Source organism: Bos mutus, chromosome 3 (genome assembly GCF_027580195.1).
Source record: "Bos mutus isolate GX-2022 chromosome 3, NWIPB_WYAK_1.1, whole genome shotgun sequence".
Classification (NCBI taxonomy): Eukaryota; Metazoa; Chordata; class Mammalia; order Artiodactyla; family Bovidae; genus Bos; species Bos mutus.
Window position 1 is genome coordinate 116848385 of NC_091619.1, and position 19100 is coordinate 116867484.

General features: G+C 45.2%; 1 pseudogene; it reads left to right on the forward strand.

Annotated features, from left to right (window-relative positions):
- Positions 1–5871: 5871 nt before the first annotated feature.
- On the forward strand, positions 5872–6923 carry LOC102288259 (olfactory receptor 9S13-like; annotated as a pseudogene).
- Positions 6924–19100: the final 12177 nt, after the last annotated feature.

Here is a 19100-nt window from a genome sequence, read left to right on the forward strand (position 1 = left end):
GGGATCGCAAAGAGTTGGACATGACTGAGCGACTTTCACTTTCACTTTTTTTCTGAATTTCCAAGTAGACACTGTTTTTGGGGAGGAGGGTGGTTGTAACACTGTTCCCCTTGCCACAGTGATGCTCCACGTTCTTCAAGGGAATTTATATTCTGCAGTTTCTGAATGTCATGTTCTATTTACGCCAAGAAAGTATGCTTGGCTGATTTTTTTTTTTTCATTTTATTTAACTTTACAATATTGTATTGGTTTTGCCATATATCAACATGAACCCGCCACAGGTATACACATGTTCCCCATCCTGAACCCTTCTCCCTCCCTGTACCATCCCTCTGGGTCGTCCCAGTGCACCAGCCCCAAGCATCCAGTATCATGCATTGAACCTGGACTGGCGACTCATTTCATATATGATATTATACATGCTTCAATGCCATTCTCCCAAATCATCCCACCCTCTCCCTCTCCCACAGAGTCCAAAAGACTGTTCTATACATCAGTGTCTCTTTCACTGTCTCGCATAGAGGGTTGTCGTTACCATCTTTCTAAATTCCATATATACGCATTAGTATACTGTATTGGTGTTTTTCTTTCTGGCTTACTTCACTCTATAATAGGTTCCAGTTTCATCCACCTCATTAGAACTGATTCAAATGTATTCTTTTTAATGGCTGAGTAATACTCTGTTGTGTATATGTACCACAGCTTTCTTATCCATCCATCTGCTGGTGGACATCTAGGTTGCTTTCATGTCCTGGCTATTATAAACACTGCTGCGAAGACCCATCACAAGCATGGAAATTGAAACTGTAATCAGAAATCTTCCAGCAGACAAAAGCCCAGGTCCAGACAGCTTCACAGCTGAATTCTACCAAAAATTTAGAGAAGAGCTAACATCTATCTTACTCAAACTCTTCCAGAAAATTGCAGAGGGAGGTAAACTTCCAAACTCATTCTATGAGGCCACCATCACCCTGATACCAAAACCTGACAAAGATGCCACAAAAAAAGAAAACTACAGGCCAATATCACTGATGAACATAGATGCAAAAATCCTTAACAAAATTCTAGCAATCAGAATCCAACAACACATTAAAAAGATCATACACCATGACCAAGTGGGCTTTATCCCAGGGATGCAAGGCTTCTTCAATATCCACAAATCAATCAATGTAATACACCACATAAACAAACTGAAAAATAAAAACCATATGATTATCTCAATATCTTTGAGAGCCTTTGACAAAATTCAACATCCATTTATGATGAAAACTCTCCAGAAAGCAGGAATAGAAGGAACATACCTCAACATAATAAAAGCTATATATGACAAACCCACAGCAAACATTATCCTCAATGGTGAAAAATTGAAAGCATTTCCTCTAAAGTCAGGAACAAGACAAGGGTGCCCACTTTCACCACTACTATTCAACATAGTTTTGGAAGTTTTGGCCACAGCAATCAGAGCAGAAAAAGAAATAAAACGAATCCAAATTGGAAAAGAAGAAGTAAAACTCTCACTGTTTGCAGAAGACATGATCCTCTACATCAGTTCAGTTCAGTTCAGTCGCTTAGTCGTGTCCGACTCTTTGTGACCCCATGAATCGCAGCACGCCAGGCCTCCCTGTCCATCACCAACTCCTGGAGTTCACTCAGACTGACGTCCATCGAGTCAGTGATGCCATCCAGCCATCTCGTCCTCTGTCATCCCCTTCTCCTCCTGCCCCAAATCCCTCGCAACATCAGAGTCTTTTCCAATAAGTCAAGTCTTCACATGAGGTGGCCAAAGTACTGGAGTTTCAGCTTTAGCATCATTCCTTCCAAAGAAATCCCAGGGCTAATCTCCTTCAGAATGGATCCTCTACATAGAAAACCCTAAAGACTCCACCAGAAAATTACTAGAACTAATCAATGGATATAGTAAAGTTGCAGGATATAAAATCAACACACAGAAATCCCTTGCATTCCTATACACTAATAATGAGAAAATAGAAAGAGAAATTAAGGAAACAATTCCATTCACCATTGCAATGAAAAGAATAAAATACTTAGGAATATATCTACCTAAAGAAACTAAGACCTATATATAGAAAACTATAAAACACTGGTGAAAGAAATCAAAGAGGACACTAATAGATGGAGAAATATACCATGTTTGTGAACTGGAAGAATCAATATAATGAAAATGAGTATACTACCCAAAGCAATTTATAGATTCAATGCAATCCCTATCAAGCTACCAACGGTATTTTTCACAGAGCTAAAACAAATAATTTCACAATTTATATGGAAATACAAAAAACCTCAAATAGCCAAAGCAACCTTGAGAAAGAAGAATGGAACTGGAGGAATCAACCTGCCTGACTTCAGGCTCTACTACAAAGCCACAGTCATCAAGACAGTATGGTACTGGCACAAAGACAGAAATATCAATCAATGGAACAAAAGGAAAGCCCAGAGATAAATCCATGCACCTGGGACACCTTATCTTTGACAAAGGAGGCAAGAATATACAATGGATTAAAGACAATCTCTTTAGCAAGTGGTGCTGGGAAAACTGGTCTGACTTGTAAAAAGAATGAAACTAGAACACTTTCTAACACCATACACACAAAAAAAACTAAAATGGATTAAACATAAAACATAAGACCAGAAACTATAAAACTCTAGAGGAGAACTTAGGCAAAACACTCTCTGACGTACATCACAGCAGGATCCTCTATGACCCACCTCCCAGAATATTGGAAATAAAAGCAAAAATAAACAAATGGGACCTAATTAAACTTAAAAGCTTATGCACAACAAAGGAAACTATAAGCAAGGTGAAAAGACAGCCTTCAGAATGGGAGAAAATAATAGCAAATGAAGCAACGGACAAACAACTAATCTCAAAAATATACAAGCAACTCCTACAGCTCAATTCCAGAAAAATTAATGACCCAATCAAAAAATGGGCCAAAGAACGAAACAGACATTTCTCCAAAGAAGACATACAGATGGCTGATATTTTAAATCATTTATAATATATAACTACCAACTTTGTCTTCTTGTTTTATCAATTACTGAGAAAGATGGGGCTCTCAGTCTGGGGCAGGGACCCCCCACCTCAGGTGTGGCTCAGCCACCCCCAGGTCCCTCCTCCGGCTATAACAGAATTCATGGGGGTGCCTGGTCCATCCCACAGCTCTCTTGAAAGCTGGGCAGCAAGGACCCAGGGCACCATTTTAAGGAAACCAGTCCCAGAAATGCCAATGGTCAAAAAATTAATACGTGAAAAAATATGCAGCCTCACAAGGAAATAGAGGCCTGGGCTTCCCTGATGGCTCAGACGGTAAAGAATCTGTCTGCAATGCAGGAGACCCAGGTTTAGTCCCTGGGTCTGGAAAACCCCTGGAGAAGAAAATGGCAACCCACTCCAGTATTCTTGCCTGGAAAATCCTATGGACAGAGGAGCCTGGTGGTCTACCATCCATGGGGTCACACAGAGTCAGACACGATTGAGCGACCAGCACGTTCATAGGCACTACCTGCCTGCTAAGTGTGCAAATGTCAGGGTGGATGACGATGAGCCATGGTGAGGGAAGGAAATTCAAATCTTTGTGAGCCATTGGAAGAAAATAAGTTGTACATTTCTGGAGGAAATAGACTGTATTAATAAAAAAATAAAGACAAAGCAAGCTGTCTATGCCATAATGACCCGTGATGTGGTTGTAGGACCCTAGCCCACAGAAATATTAGTAGGAGCCCAGAATGAACGTAGGTTGAGTTGTGGTTTGTGAGAGGAAGGAGAGTGAGGGAGTTAGGGTTAGGAAACCCATGACGCTGGCTGCGCCCACACAGGGGAACACCGCGGAGATGTTCAGAACCTACCCAGGAAGACCCCCTTGCTATGCTGTCTGTTAAGTGAAGGCCCCAACCGCGAGCTAAGGACAGCATGACCCGATTCACACAAAGATCCCAAAAGAAAGGCTTCACGTGTGCAGACAGACCTTGGGCAGACACCCCCAACTGCTAAGAGAGGCGAGGCTTTACTGGGGCCAAAGGAAAATGCATTTCCATGGTACCGTTGTGCGGTCAACTGCTCAGTCATGTCTGACTCTGCTGGCCCCATGGACTCTAGCCACCAGGCTCCTCTGTCCATGGGATTTTCCAGACAAGAATAGTGGAGTGGGTTGCCATTTCTTTCTCCAGGGGATCTTCCTGACCCAGGGATGGAACTCGCGTGTCCTACATTGACAGGTGGGTTCTTTACCACTAGCGCCACCTGGGAAGTCCTCATTGTACTATATCACATCTTAATTCTTGAATTTCATCAAGCATGTGTTTATTCTGAAATTTCACACACACACACACACAAGGAGAATTTTAGACATGCCAGCAACAACAAAAACAACAGAGGGGATTCAGAGTCCATTTCCACGTTCCCATTATTCAAGGGGGTAAGGATGTGCCCACATTTCAGGCTTGTGGAGGCAGAGTCTCTAAGTCTGGAGTAGAGAGGGCCGTGTGCTGGCCTGGGCACAGATTGCCCACCTGCCCCCTTCCTCACACTGACAACCTCCAAGGATGAGCAGGAGTGAGGGCTGAGGGCCAGGAGGTCACACCTGCCCCCTGGGAAGACCCATCCAACGAGGGGCACTGGGTCCCTCTAACTTGTCTGTGTTCCTCTCCTGTTGGCTCCCCACTGCTTGCTGAAGACTTCAGGCTTCCTGTCTGTCCTGCCTTAGGTCAAAAGGGGTCAGGGGAAGATTGGCCTTGGGACTGCAGCTCCTGGGACTGGGGGTTGGCTCCCAGTGCACTCAGAGCCCAAGCCTCACCTAATTGGCCATCAGAGGCCTTGAGTCCCAGACCTGCAGGTAGAGAACACCTTGCCCCACTGAGTGACCCAGAGGTGTGGGCAGGGCATGGAAGAGCAGATGAGCTTCCTCCAAGATCCAGTAGTTCCCACTCCAGAATCTGGGGCACCAGTCTGAGGCTCTCTGAGACCCCAGACACCCTCCTTGGCACCCCCTCATTCTCCCTTCACTATACAGGAAGGCAAAGCTGAAAGGGCAGTAGACAGGTGTCCTGGTGCTGACTGATTATCATCAGCACAGACCTGGGTCAAGAGCTCAGGAGGCCCTGGGAGAGCAGTTCCTGGCTGTGTGGGGCTGGGCAATCACAGCCCTCACCTGGACAAGGTAAGGTCAGGGCAGCCACCCTCAGGGCTGCAGGAGTGGGAGGAGACCATGTGGGTAAGGGGGCAGGGCCATGCATACAGTAAGCACTCAGGTCTGCTCTCAGCAGGGGAAGTGGGGACATCCTCCTGCCTGGCCAGCCCTGGACTCGTCTCGCAGATAATGCCCCAGTCCAGGCTCAGAGGCAGTGATGCTGAGATGGGAATCTAGGCGTGCAGGGGAGAGAAACTGAAACAGCCACATTAGAGACCTGGCCCCTGCCCTGCTCCCGGCCTGTCCAAGACCTGGTGGGCAGAGGCACCCAGGAAACTTTTCTGAGATTAATGAAGAGTACACGAAGGGGCAGAACGTGCAGGGTTAGATACGTGAGAAAAGAGCAGAAAGCTGGCAGCGTCGCTGGGAAGACAGGCGGCTGTGGCGCCATTTCTGCACTCCAGACTCAGCTCTGCAACCCTCCTAGCACCCCACCCCACCCTATAGTGACTGTTCAGAGTCCCCACAGGCTGAGTGCTCCCTGCAAATTTGTGAATTAGCCAATTGGAGAAAATGTTGCCTTTTCAGGTCAGTCTGAGCTCACCTGGAGGACTGGGTGCTGAAGGGTCCCTGTTCTCCAAGACAGTATGACCTTGTGACCCTCACCTCCTCCCTCTCCCTGCCCCCACCTTGCTCTCTGCCACATGTCCCCCAGCTCAGGGCCATGGCATCCCACAGAAATGGAAACCTCTCAGAGATGCCTCTGCAGGAGTTCATGCTGGAGGGATTTGAGGGTGGCCCACAGACCCAGGCCCTGCTCTTTGCTCTGTTCCTGGCCCTGTATGTGGTGGCTGTCCTGGGGAACCTCACCATGATCGTGGTCATCACCCTGGATGCCCATCTGCACTCCCAATGTACTTCTTCCTCAAGAACCTCTCCTTCCTGGACCTGTGCTACTCATCTGTCATTGCCCCCAAGGCCCTGGTCAACTTCCTGTCCTCCTCCAAGGTCATCACCTTTAAGGGATGTGCCACCCAGTTCTTCTTCTTCTCCATGATGGGCACGACTGAGACTCTCCTCTTGGCCGTGATGGCCTATGACCGCTTCGTGGCCATCTGCAGCCCCCTGAGCTACCCCATCTCCATGCGCCCCTTGGTCTGTGCCTGCCTGGTGCTGGGAACCTACTGTGGGGGCTGCCTCAACTCTGGGGTGCAGACGATCCTCACATTCAGCCTCCCATTCTGCAGCTCCAACCACATCAACCACTTCTTCTGTGATGTGATCCCCCTGCTCCAGCTCACTTGTGCCAGCACGGCCGTCAGTGAGTTGGTCTTGTTTGCTATGTGTGGCCTCATCATTGTGGGCACCACACTCGTGGTCCTCACCTCCTATGGCTACATCACAGTGACCATCCTGAGGATGCACTCAGGAGGAGGGAGACACAAGCTCTTCTCCACCTGTGGCTCCCACATGACAGCCGTATCCCTTTTTTATGGGACCCTTTTTGTCATGTATGCCCAGCCGGGAGCTGTGGAGTCCGTGGAGCAGGGCAAGGTGGTCTCTGTCTTCTACACCCTGGTCATCCCAATGCTGAATCCCCTCATCTACAGTCTGAGAAACAAGGACGTGAAGGATGCCCTGCGGAGACTGGGCCAGAAGCACACAGCCACGTGACGGAGGGTGACCAGAGAGACCCAGTGTCCTGAGGGCTGAACAAGAAGACTTGAGGGGAGGCACTGGATTTGGTTTGAGGAATTCATTCTTTATTCAGCTAATTCATTCTTTCACCCAGCATTTTATCCAACCCTTCTTTGAAGCACATCATGAACCACACACTACAAGTGTAAGATGCAGAGATGAATAAGGCATCTTGTTTGCCACCAAAAATCTAATGGCCCACAGTGGGGCAAGACACTGAACTTGAAGTTTGTGTAATGGTGGGCAGAGTCATGAACTGGGAGTCTTTGAAGCACAGTATGCGTCCCAGTTCAACATCAATTGGTGAAGGTATGTGGACTAGACAAACTCTCTGACCTTATCCCTTCACTTCTTTATTGAATCTAATGTAAATATGTACCCAGAAATCTACCCTGGGACAACTAGCTGGGGGCTTTAGGACACTCAGCCCAGCCCCTTCCTTGGTGATAGCCTGGGCATCCCCACAGCCAATTAGGGGAGTTAGGAAGACCATGCTCCCCCTCAATCCTGCAGCGGGGCTGTTCCTCCCCTCCCCCTTCTGTTCACTGATGCCACCACCCAACAAGGCAGCAGGGAGCACCCGTGCTCCTGCTTCAGAGGCTCCTAGTGCTCCCTGTCCTGGGTTTCTCCCCTCAGACAGCAGCTGGGAGCCCCAGGGAGTCAACATGGTGCCTGACACCCATAGTTCACCATCCAACCTGACAGGTGATACTGTCCTGACTATTTGTGACCCTAAGAAATGGAGCCTTGTCAGCACCAACACCTCTGAATAAGGATGGAGGTCCTGGTGCTGCTGCAGAGAGCAGGGGGTAGAGAGAGGGAGCAGTTTCTTGGTAGAAGCACAGCTCCCTGGCTGTCTGTCCCACACTCCCTGGGGCAGCTGGGAGTCTTGACCTCCCCATTCAGAGCTCCAGGCCCCTGCTCCATGGACCCAACACACAGCCTGGACCCAGGGCCTATCGTGTCTCCCTGTGGGAGAGTTGTCCACTCCCATGGTCACTCCCAGGAGGTGGTCCTCTGGACGGGAGGGTGGTCTGTTTCCTGTAGGGGCAGGGGGCGTGCCCTGCCCCTCTGATCACAGCTCTCCACCCCCCTCTCTCCCTGCTCTGGGGGACAGGGGGAGGGGCTGGCAGCTAAGTTGTCAGACTGCTGCTCCCCATTACTCAAGTGGAACCGCCTCCAAGCTTCCTGCTGGATTCCTATTCACATTGTCTTTGGGCTCCAAAACTAGTTCTACGTCTGCCATAGATCGTTGTATTCTTCTGATAACAAACTGTTACTTGAGGCTTCCCCAAATATTCTGCCTCACCATGACAGCCCTTGTTGTCGTCTCATGCCGCAGCTGTTCCCTCTCACACGCGCTATCCTCTGTCTGTCTGCTGTGATTTTTTTCGTCATTCCATGGAATGTTACAGGAATATTCTTAGGTCTTCTACTTGATCCAAATTTGGAATATGCATACGTATAATATATATTCATTCCATGCACAAGTGTAGATTTATCTTAATTCTGTAGAATTTAAAGTTATACATAGTAAGAAATCAGTTAAGATTCCATAGTAAAACAGCATCTATCCTGAATTAGGAATAAATAAAAGGTCTGACTTTAGATGGAACAAAAATTTGACAATAGCCTGCAAGAGAAATGTAAAATAAACAAACAAGAAAAAAAAAAAAACAGAAAACTGTAGATTGTTTCTTCCTAAATTACCTACATTTCAGATTGTAGTGATGAACACAGTACAACGTTAGAGGCAATTCACTTTCACTTTGTTCATCTTATACAACGTTTTGTATGCTAGCTCCACAGAGTAGATTCTCAGTGGTACATATCTACTGGATGATTATAATTTGACTTCCTTGTTAACTAGTCATTGAACTCCAAAATATACTTGGCATAGCATTATACTTATGAGCTTGGATTTGGCAATGATTTCTTGGATATAACTGAAAAGCACAGGAAACAAAAGTGCAAAGAGACACAAGGGACTCCATTAAACTTTAAAATCTGTGCATTAAAGACTTAAATAACAGCATGAAAAGGCAACCTGTGGGATGGGAGAGAATGACTGCAACTCTTGTGTCTGATATGGGGTAACATCCAGAGTGTGTGAAGAACCCCTACAACTTAAGACAAATAATCCTGTCAAAAATGAGCAGAGGATTTGAATAGTTATTTCACCAAAGATGATCTACAGATGGGCAACAAACATATGAGGAGATGCTCGTCATCACTAATCCCTGAGGAAATGCAAGTCAAATCACAAGGACATACCACTTACATCCGTGAGAATGGCTAGCATTAGAAGCAAAAAAGAAAAACAGGTAAAAACATAACCAGTGTTGTAAAGGATGCAGATCAATTGGAGCCCTTATACACTTTTGGTAGATAGTAAAATGATGCAACCATTATGGGGAACAGTACAGAATTTCCCAAAAAAAAAAAAAAAAAAAAAGAATTGCCACATGATCCACGTTTGAGTATGTATCCAAAATAATTAAATACTGCTCTCTAAGAGATATTTGCAAACCCAAGTACACAGCAGCATTATTTGTGGTGGCCAAAAGGTAGAAACAAGCCGCATGTTCATTGTGGATGAGATAATAAACAAAATGATGCACATACATATGATGGAAAGGCACCCGCCTTAAAAGGGATGAAAATCCTGTCACCAGATGCAACGCAGATGAAGCTTAGGACATCGTGCTACTGAAATAAGCCAAACGCAAAAAGACAAAAGCTGTATGATTCTAACATGCAGTAAAGTAGTCACATTCACAGAGACAGAAGGTAGAAAGGTGGTTCTCAGTGGTGAGGTAAGGTGGGGGTGGATAGAGAATTGTTTTTAAGGGGGCGTGAGTCCAAGATAAAACATTCTGGACACTTGTTGTGCAGAAATGTGGATATACAAAACTCTACTGAACTAAGTGGGTTTCCCCGGTGGTGCTAGCAGTAAAGAACCCACCTGCCAACGCAGGAGACATGAGGCGCAGGTTTGAACCCTAAGTCAGGAAGATCCCCTGAAGGAGGGCATGGAAATCCACTCCAATATCCTTGCCTGGAGAATCAGTCCATGGGATTGCAAAGAGTTGGACACGACTGAAGTGACTGAGCAGACACTGAACTGTACACTGACAATTATTTACAATTTTCAAGATTTCTTTGTGGTCAAAAAATATATAACATGAAATTAACCATTGTAGTCTTGCCTCGCTGCTCTGCTTAGGACTTCCAGTACCGTGTTGAATAGACATGGTGAGAGTGGACGTCCTGTCTTGTTTCTGATCCTAATGGGAAAGCTTCTGGGTTTTCATCAAGTATGAAGTTAGCTGTGGGCTTTTCATATATGGCTTTCGTTATGTTTAGGTCAGTCAGTCAGTCAGTTCAGTCCCTCAGTCATGTCCGACTCTTTGCGACCCCAAGAATTGCAGCATGCCAGGCCTCTGTGTCCATCACCAATTCCCAGAGTTCACTCAGACTCACGTCCATCGAGTCGGTGATGCCATCCAGCCATCTCATCCTCTGTCGTCCCCTTCTCCTCCTGCCCCCAATCCCTCCCAGCATCAGAGTCTTTTCCAATGAGTCAACTCTTCGCATGAGGTGGCCAAAGTACTGCAGTTTCAGCTTTAGCATCATTCCTTCCAGAGAACATCAGGACTGATCTCCTTTAGAATGGACTGGTTGGATCTCCTTGCAGTCCAAGGAACTCTCAAGAGTCTTCTCCAACATCACAGTTCAAAAGCATCAATTCTTCGGCGCTCAGCTTTCTTCACAGTCCAACTCTCATGACCACTGGAAAAACCATAACCTTGACTAGACGGACCTTCGTTGGCAAAGTAATGTCTCTGCTTTTGAATATGCTACCTGCTGCTGCTGCTGCTAAGTTGCTTCAGTCGTGTCTGACTCTGTGTGACCCCATAGACAGCCTCCTACCAGGCTCCGCTGTTCCTGAGATTCTCCAGGCAAGAACACTGGAGTGGGTTGCCATTTCTTTCTCCAATGCATGAAAGTGAAAAGTGAAAGTGAAGTCACTCAGTCGTGTCTGACTCTTACCGACCACATGGACTGCAGCCTACCAGGCTCCTCCATCCATGGATTTTCCAGGCAAGAACACTGGACTGGGGTGCCATTGCCTTCTCTGAATATGCTGTCTAGATTGGTCATAATTTTCCTTCCAAGGAGTAAGCGTCTTTTAATTTCATGGCTGCAGTCACCATCTGCAGTGATCTTGGAGCCCCAAAAAACAAAGTCTGCCACTGTTTCCACTGTTTCCTCATCTATTTCCCATGAAGTAATGGGACCAGATGCCATGACCTTCGTTTTCTGAATGTTGAGCTTTAAGCCAACTTTTTCACTCTCCTCTTTCACTTTCATCAAGAGGCTTTTTAGTTCCTCTTCACGTTCTGCCATAAGGGTGGTGTCATCTGCATGTCTGAGGTTCTTGATATTTCTCCTGGCAATCTTGATTCCAGCTTGTGCTTCTTCCAGCCCAGCATTTCTCATGATGTACTCTGCATAGAAGTTAAATAAGCAGGGTGACAATATACAGCCTTGACGTACTTCTTTTCCTATTTGGAACCAGTCTGTTGTTCCGTGTCCAGTTCTAACTGTTGCTTCCTGACCTGTATATAGGTTCCTCAAGAGGCAGGTCAGGTGGTCTGGTATTCCCATCTCTTTCAGAATTTTCCACAGTTTATTGTGACCCACAAGTCAAAGGCTTTGGCATAGTCAATAAAGCAGAAATCGATGTTTATCTGGAACTCTCTTGCTTTTTGGATGATCCAGCAGATGTTGGCAATTTGATGTCTGATTCCTCTGCCTTTTCTAAGACCAGCTTGAACATCTGGAAGTTCATGGTACACGTATTTAGGTATATTCCTTCTATTACTATTACACTGAGTTTTTTTATGTCAAGATGTTGAATTTTGTCAAATGCTTTTTTTGAATCAGTTGAATGATCATGTGTAGGGGAGGGGGTTGTGGGGGAGTTATCCTTCATTCTGTTAATGGGGTGTAGACAGTGGTTGATTTTCTAAAAACACCTCTTTTGATAGTGTTTACTTACATTCTAGCTCTGAAGTGATCTTCTATCCTGCCTCTTTTCGCCTCTTCCCCATCCCTCTCTCTCTCTCTCAGTAGAGAAAGAGATAGATAGATAGATGATAGATAGAATATGTTGTCATTCAACTGTATTTCTGTAGAAAATGTGGAATTGGGCATGTTGTATCACACTGATACAAATTTTAAAGGGAAAATCCATAATAATTTTCAAACACAATGTACCTCCATTCCCCCGACCCCACCAGGATACAGGGCTTTGCCATCTCCTCTTGGCCGCTCATCAGCCTTGACCGATGGGCACCTTGCCTCCACTTTGATTTTTTTCAGCCCATTTTCAATGCCATTGGCAAAGAAATATGATAGAAAAAGAAGGAAACTCAAATGAAAATACTTTGATAAATTACTGGAACTCATTTGCAGTTAGGAAATCAAATTAAAGTAAAAGAGAAGAGATTAACTTATCCATCAGAAGGCTGAAGGATGAGGAAAACAGGGACTCCCACATTGCTGGATGTTCTTCATTGGTACAATCATTTTGAGAGAAAATTGGCCAGATGAGTGGATAAAGAAGGAAGAATTTCATACGATGCAGTTGCTCACCAAGAACAGTGAAAGGAAAGAATGATTTACAGCAAGAACAATTCACATGCCTGTCCTTGTGAAAGTTGTGGACAGTCCAGACACATAGACTTGGTGAAGAAACTGCAGAGGAAAAGGATTGTCATGGATAACCTCCCTGCTGACCCTTAGCCAATACTGTGTCACTAGGGCACGTGATAGACTGCTTCAGTCCCACAACCAGAGCCTCTTAAAAGGGAAGGCTTCCAGCCTTTGAGTAGAGTAATTGGTTAACAAAAAAAAAAAAAGAAAGAAAGAAAAAAAGATGCAAGAAAAAGAACCTCCATAATGTAAGATTAATATGAACACGCTTCAGCAATACGTGAACTGTGAACTACCAGGTGTTCAAGCTTTTTTAGAAAAGGCAGAGGAATCAGAGATCAAATTGAAAACATCTGCTGGGTCATCAAAAAAGCAAGAGAGTTCCAGAAAAACATCTATTTCTGCTTTATTGACTATGCCAAAGCCTTTGATTGTGTGGATCACAATAAACTGTGGAAAATTCTGAAAGAGATGGGAATACCAGACCACCTGACCTGCCTCTTGAGAAACCTATATGCAGGTCAGGAAGCAACAGTTAGAACTGGAGATGGAACAACAGACTGGTTCCAAATAGGAAAAGGAGTACATCAAGGCTGTATATTGTCACCCTGCTTATTTAACTTATATGCAGAATACATCATGAGAAACGCTGGACTGGAAGAAGCACAAGCTGGAATCAAGATTGCCAGGAGAAATATAAAGAACCTCAGATATGCAGATGACACCACCCTTATGGCAGAAAGTGAAGAGGAACTAAAAAGCCTCTTGATGAAAGTGAAAGAGGAGAGTGAAAAAGTTGGCTTAAAGCTCAACATTCAGAAAACGAAGATCATGGCATCTGGTCCCATCACTTCATGGGAAATAGATGAGGAAACAGTGGAAACAGTGTCAGACTTTATTTTGGGGGGCTCCAAAATCACTGCAGATGGTGACTGCAGCCATGAAATTAAAAGACGCTTACTCCTTGGAAGGAAAGTTATGACCAACCTAGATAGCATATTCAAAAGCAGAGACATTACTTTGCCAACAAAAATCCATCTAGTCAAGGCTATGATTTTTCCAGTGGTCATGTATGGATGTGAGAGTCGGACTGTGAAGAAGGCTGAGCGCCAAAGAATTGATGCTTTTGAATGGTGGTGTTGGAGAACACTTGAGAGTCCCTTGGACTGCCAGGAGATCCAACCAGTTCATTCTGAAGGAGATCAGCCCTGGGTGTTCTTTGGAAGGACAGATGCTAAAGCTGAAACTCCAGTACTTTGGTCACCTCATGGGAAGCGTTGACTCATTGGAAAAGACTCTGATGCTGGGAGGAATTGGGGGCAGGAGGAAAAGGGGATGACAGAGGATGAGATGGCTGGATGGCATCATCGACTTGATGGACGTGAGTTTGAGTGAACTCCGGGAGTTGGTGATAGACAGGGAGGCCTGGCATGCTGTGATTCATGGGGTCGCAAAGAGTCAGACACAACTGAGCGAGTGAACTGAACTAATGAGTTTGAGAAACAATATACCTTTCTACTCAGGAATCCACTTCAAAATATATACACTTTGGAGGGGGAAAATGTCCATTACAAAATTTTCATTACTGAAAAACCAAATTTAAAAAAGGAAATGGAAGTGTCCTAAAAGTCTCTGTAAAGAAGATGCCACAAGTAGTTGGGGGCATAATTTCATTTTTAAAACAATTGAAATAAGTGAACTAGAACATGGAAGAATTGGGAAATGTGATCAAGATCCTGCAGAGTGCATTTTGAATTAGAGCTGGAGAGGGTGCCATAGCCCTGAGACAGGAGAGTGAAGGTGTATTGCTGACCTTTCCGGGTGAAAGCAAACTCCCTCACCACCCTCCTGTGTCAGTCACCAGGGCCACCATAACTAGGTAACACAAACTTGGTGACTTATAGCAACAAGAATTTACTCTCTCACAGGCCTGCAGGATAGATGTTCAAAATCAAGCTATCAACAGAGTCTGTTGCCCGTGAAAGTTCTAGGAAAACATACGCCTCTTCCTGGAGGCTCTTGGTATCCTTGGCATTCCTTCCTTCCCCTTTGCTGCACCATTCCAACCTCTGGCCAGTCTTTCATGCCCTTAGTCCTTGTGTCTTTGTGTCTCTGTGTCATTTCCTCTTCCTAAAAGGACACCAGTCATTGGATTTAAGGCCATTTAATCCAGCATGATCTCATGCTAACTTATTTGGAAGGACCTTATTTCCAAATAAGGTCACATTCTGCATTCCAAAGTAGATGATTTTGGGGGAGAAGATATTATTCACCTTCATACAGTGATCTTCCATGTGCTTCCATATACTCTACAGTTGCTGAGTGTATTGTTCTATTTATGTCAAGTAGGTCCATATGGTTGATATTTTAATTCAGTTCTAACATACTATTTATTATCTGGTAATTGTTTTATCAATTACTAAGAGAGGTATACAAAATATCAACTATGATTTGGACATATGACTACGTTTTTAATTCCATCAGTTTTTGATTTATACATTTACATTTTCTACTCAGTTTAGTTCAGTTCAGTCGCTCAGTCGTGTCCAACTCTTTGTGACCCCATGAATCACAGCACGCCAGGCCTACCTGTCCATCACCAACTCCTGGAGCTCACTCACACTCATGTCCATTGAGTCAGTGACGCCATCCAGCCATCTCATCCTCTGTCGTCCCCTTCTCCTCCTGCCCCCAATCCCTCCCAGCATCAGAGTCTTTTCCAATGAGTCAACACTTCCCATGAGGTGGCCAAAGTACTGGAGTTTCAGCTTTAGCATCATTCCTTCCAAAGAAATCCCAGGGCTGATCTCCTTCAAAATGGACTGGTTGGATCTCCTTGCAGTCCAAGGGACTCTCAAGTGTTCTCCAGCATCACAGTTCAAAAGCATCAATTCTTTGGCGCTCAGCCTTCTTCACAGTCCGACTCTCACATCCATACATGACCACTGGAAAAATCATAGCCTTGACTACACGAACCTTTGTTGGCAAAGTAATGTCTCTGCTTTTGAATATGCTATCTAGGTTGGTCATAACTTTCCTTCCAAGGAGTAAGCGTCTTTTAATTTCATGGCTGCAGTCACCATCTGTAGTGATTTTGGAGCCCCCCAAAATAAAGTCTGACACTGTTTCCACTGTTTCCTCATCTATTTCCCATGAAGTGATGGGACAGGATGCCATGATCTTTGTTTTCTGAATGTTGAGCTTTAAGTCAACTTTTTCACTCTCCTCTTTCACTTTCATCAAGAGGCTTTTTAGTTCCTCTTCACTTTTTGCCATAAAGGTGGTGTCATCTTCATATCTGAGGTTATTGATATTTCTCCCAGCAATCTTGATTCCAGCTTGGGTTTCTTCCAGTCCAGCGTTTCTCACGATGTATTCTGCATATAAGTTAAATAACCAGAGTGACAATATACAGCCTTGACGTACTCCTTTTCCTATTTGGAACCAGTCTGTTGTTCCATGTCCAGTTCTAACTGTTGCTTCCTGACCTGCATACAAATTTCTCAAGAGGCAGGTCAGGTGGTCTGGTATTCCCATCTCTTTCAGAATTCCCCACAGTTTATTGTGATCAACACAGTCAAAGGCTTTGGCATAGTCAATAAAGCAGAAATAGATGTTTTTCTGGAACTCTTGCTTTTTCCATGATCCAGTGGATGTTGGCAATTTGATCTCTGGTTCCTCTGCCTTTTCTAAAACCAGCTTGAACATCAGGAAGTTCACAGTTCACATATTGCTGAAGCCTGGCTTGGAGAATTTTGAGCATTACTTTACTAGCATGTGAGATGAGTGCAACTGTGCGGTAGTTTGAGCATTCTTTGGCATTGACTTTCTTTGGGATTGGAATGAAAACTGACCTTTTCCAGTCCTGTGGCCACTGCCGAGTTTTCCAAATTTGCTGACATATTGAGTGCAGCACTTTCACAGCATCATGTTTCAGGATTTGAAATAGCTCAACTGGAATGCCATCACCTCCACTAGCTTTGTTCGTAGTGATGCTTTCTAAGGCCCACTTGACTTCACATTCCAGGGTGTCTGGCTCTAGGTCAGTGATCACACCATCGTGATTATCTGGGCTGTGAAGATCTTTTTTGTACAGTTCTTCTGTGTATTCTTGCCACCTCTTCTTGATATCTTCTGCTTCTGTTAGGTCCATTTCTGTCCTTTATCAAGCCCATCTTTGCATGAAATGTCCCCTTGGTATCTCTAATTTTCTTGAAGAGATCTCTAGTCTTTCCCATTCTGTTGTTTTCCTCTATTTCTTTGCATGGATCGCTGAAGAAGGCTTTCTTATCTCTTCTTGCTATTCTTTGAAACTCTGCATTCAGATGTTTATATCTTTCCTTTTCTCCTTTGCTTTTCACTTCTCTTCTTTTCACAGCTATTTGTAAGGCCTCCCCAGATAGCCACTTTGCTTTTTTGCATTTCTTTTCCACGGGGATGGTCTTGATCCCTGTCTCCTGTACAATGTCACGAACCTCCATCCATAGTTCATCAGGCACTCTATCAGATCTAGGCCCTTAAATCTATTTCTCACTTCCACTGTATAATCAAAAGGGATTTGATTTAGGTCATACCTGAATGGTCTAGTGGTTTTCCCTACTTTCTTCAATTTAAGTCTGAATTTGGCAATAAGGAGTTCATGATCTGAGCCACAGTCAGCTCCTGGTCTTGTTTTTGTTGACTGTATAGAGCTTCTCCATCGTTGGCTGCAAAGAATATAATCAATCTGATTTTGGTGTTGACCATCTGGTGATGTCCATGTATAGAGTCTTCTCTTGTGTTGTTGGAAGAGGGTGTTTGCTATGACCAGTGCATTTTCTTGGCAAAACTCTATTCGTCTTTTCCCTGCTTCATTCCATATTCCAAAGCCAAATTTGCCTGTTACTCCAGGTGTTTCTTGACTTCCTACTTTTGCATTCCAGTCCCCTATAATGAAAAGGACATCTTTTTTGGATGTTAGTTCTAAAAGGTCTTGTAGGTCTTCATAGAACCGTTCAACTTCAGCTTCTTCAGTGTTACTGGTTGAGGCATAGACTTGGATTACTGTGATATTGAATGGTTTGCCTTGGAAACGATTTTCACATTATCCAGTTGAATTTAACTTTTCTTGTAAAATCCTTCTTTATAAACTTTTTTTCCTGAACCCTACTTTGTATAATAATTATTGAGCCACATCAGCATTCTTTTTCTTAGAACAACTTTTTCAGGCTTTTATTTATATACTGTCTTTTTATATTAAACATGCACCACTTTTGTACTTTGGTTTTTATTTCTATTCCAAATTAAAATATTTTTTAAGAAGATACCTTTACTCTTTATGGACTGAGTGCATGGCCACTTGAAGCATAGAGACAGCTGTGCTGCTGCCCCAGGGAAATACTTCCTGCATGCCACTCTCCTCATGACTATACAAGGGTGGAGGTGGAGGACAGCAGGGGCTGTGGGCCAGGAGATCACACTGGCTGCCTGGGGAGACTTTTCAGAGAAGGGGCACTGGGTCCCTCTAACTTGTGTTCCTCCCCTGTTGGCCCCCACTGCTTCCTGAGGACCTCAGGCTTCCCGCCTCCCCTGCCTTGGGCCGAGGCGGGTCAGGGTAAGATTGGCCTCAGGACTGCAGCTTCCTGGGACCCAGGGAGTTGTGAGTCCCAGTGCACTCAGAGCCCAAGTCTCATCTAATTGGCCATTTGTGGCCTCAAGTCCCAGGTGTGGCAGGTGGAGAGAATCCACAGGGTCCAGGCACCTCACAGACGATGGGACAAGATGTAGAGGGGCAGGTGAGCTGAGTTCATCCCCTTCTCTGCTTGCACCAAGCCCCAGAGCCCTCCTGCAGCCAGACTCTTGGTGGGAACCCAAGTGCCCCCTCCCACCCTTGGTTCACTGCACAGGAAGCCAGAGGCGGGAGAGGCAGGAGTCCTCAGTGTCCACTGGTCTTCATCAGCACAGACCTGGATCAGGAGCTTGGGAGGCCCTGGGAAAGCAGATCCTGGCTGTGTGCACTTGGGTGTGTCATGACCCTCACCTGGAAAAGGTAAGGTCAAGGCAGGCACCCATCAGGGCTGCAGGAGGGTAAGGGCAGCAGGGCTCTGTCCACAGTAAGCAGCCAGGGCTTGTTCTCAGCAGCTGGAGTGATGTCCTGCCTCCCTACCCCGACCTCAGCTTCAAGGTTGTGAAAGCAGTGCCTCTTTAGCCAGTGAATGAGTCCTCTGAGCAACTTGTTCAGTAGCAAGTTCTGATTCAACAGGTGTGTTTGACTGGAGCATCTGCATTTCTAACCAGCTCGCAGGTGGTGGTGATGCTCCTGGTCTCTGGACCACACTTTCAGTTAGGAGGGTTAGCGCCGACTGTTAGTACAGGCTATGTGCCACTGCAGAGAAGTGTCCAGCTGCTTTGACCTCATCAAGTGCATCCCTTAGGCTCGGATTAAAGGCTTCCTCATGTCACCAATGCCCATGGATGACCCTGGGTGACCTCAGCAGACTGGAGCCCCCTGCTTGTTTGTTGGTCAATAAAACAAACAAAGAGCCTGGCTTTGGA